Here is a 1,868-nt window from a genome sequence, read left to right as displayed (position 1 = left end):
AGAGAGAGTGTGTGTACATACACACACGTGCATATTCATATGCTTACACATATGTACATATGTAGGAGGGTTCTTCAAAATGTTTGTGGAAAAATAGAATTAAAAGATAAAATGAATCTTTCCACGAACTTTTTGAAGTACCCTCGTGTATATATATATGTTATATATATGTGTATACATAACATTTATACATATATAACATTTTTTCTTTTCCAATCATTGCTCTAGATGCTGGAGAGTACAGAGAATAGTTCTTATATGGAAAAATGTACAGTCTCTAAGAGGAGAAGAGACATACAAAGGGACTATTTCATTATAATGAAGATTTAAAATCCAGCTAGGTCTGTCTTAGAACAAAGATAGATGAAAATGGGATGCCTTAATTCTGTTTCTCAATCTGGAGTGTGGTTACATGGGTGTGTTTACTTTCTGAAAATCCATTAAGCTGTACAAATATCTGTATATTTTTCTGTCTGTGACAATACAATTGACATTTAAAAAATTTAAGAGGAAGCAAAGTGCCCTGGGAGCCCAGAGAATATAGCCAGGAATTGATTTTGACTTGAGCCTCAGTGACTGATGGTGTTCTGTCCTGCCTGGCATCTAACTGACCACTGGCTCCTTTCTCCAGGTGCCTCCTGTGCCATCATGGTTTGAGAGAATTCATTTCTTTCTTGGCAACTTCAGGCTAGTCTCCATATATATGTTTGTTTCCAAGAGAGAACTGAGTGTGTCTTTCCAGTGGACTTTCTTCTCTCAAGGATCAGAGTTTGACTTGATGTTGTGACAGTCACACAGGATATACTTACATGAATACACAGGGGTGACAGCCATATAAAAGAACCCACACACTGCAAAGGGAAGAGGCTTTTGGCTACACCTCTAAGTGTGCAAATGGCCCGAGGAACCCCAGTGCTCATTCTCTGGATAGGGCCTATTCCAGCAAAAATCTATTTTATATCTCTTCCTATATGCTCGCTGCAACAAAATGCAGAANTACGGTTCAACGCAAAAATTGTTTTTATTGGAAACACTCAGGTTGTCTTCAGAAATGATATGTCAGAAATGTTTATTTAGTATATAAATACAATTTTTAAAAACTGAATCTGAGCTAGGACATGTTTAAGGTTGTTAGTACTTGGCAGTATATGTATACATATATATATTTCCCCAAAACCCAAATTATGTGTCTGACAACCTGTGGCTTCAATACCATATTACCTTAAAATACAGGATAACTTGATATAATATTGTAATCGAACACATTTGGAAACCCACAGTACACTACTGCCTCACACAAGACTTGTGTGTTTGGCAGTGTTTATTTTCAGAAGTCTGGCAATTTAATTCAAGTAGGACAATTCAAACATTTGTTCCACTTAACCCTGATAAGATGTCATCCCATTCGACTGTGTTTTTCAGTTCTTCCTATCTCTTGACTGTCCTTCTAAATTGATTTTATTATAACTGGAAATTACAAAATTTCAAAGAAAAAATATTTTTTAAAAATAGAAAACTTATTTTAAAACTTCTGTCTTCTCGATTAAAATAAAAAGAAAGTATGGGATAGCCACACACACTTTAATTCATTCTGAATGTTCAGAAACATTCATTTCCCCCCTGATTGATACATGCACACCTGGAGGTAAGTGCCCAGAAACGTTCACAAGGGCACATCCAGCAGGGCTGGGAGCAACTTCCATTTCCCAAACCCTCTCTGAAGCCTCAGGTTCCAGAAAGGCGTGTTGAGGGTGCCTACTCTCCATCTATACCCTCTGCTTTTCTGTAAGTTCCAGTTGGGCTGCTGCATATCTGCTCAGGGCTGTGTGTCACACTTTATTGTGTGTGTGTCAATTAGCGGGAAAAAA

Source organism: Galeopterus variegatus, unplaced genomic scaffold, assembly GCF_000696425.1.
Source record: "Galeopterus variegatus unplaced genomic scaffold, G_variegatus-3.0.2 Scaffold3254, whole genome shotgun sequence".
In the NCBI taxonomy this organism is placed as follows: Eukaryota; Metazoa; Chordata; class Mammalia; order Dermoptera; family Cynocephalidae; genus Galeopterus; species Galeopterus variegatus.
This window is presented reverse-complemented; position numbering follows the sequence as displayed.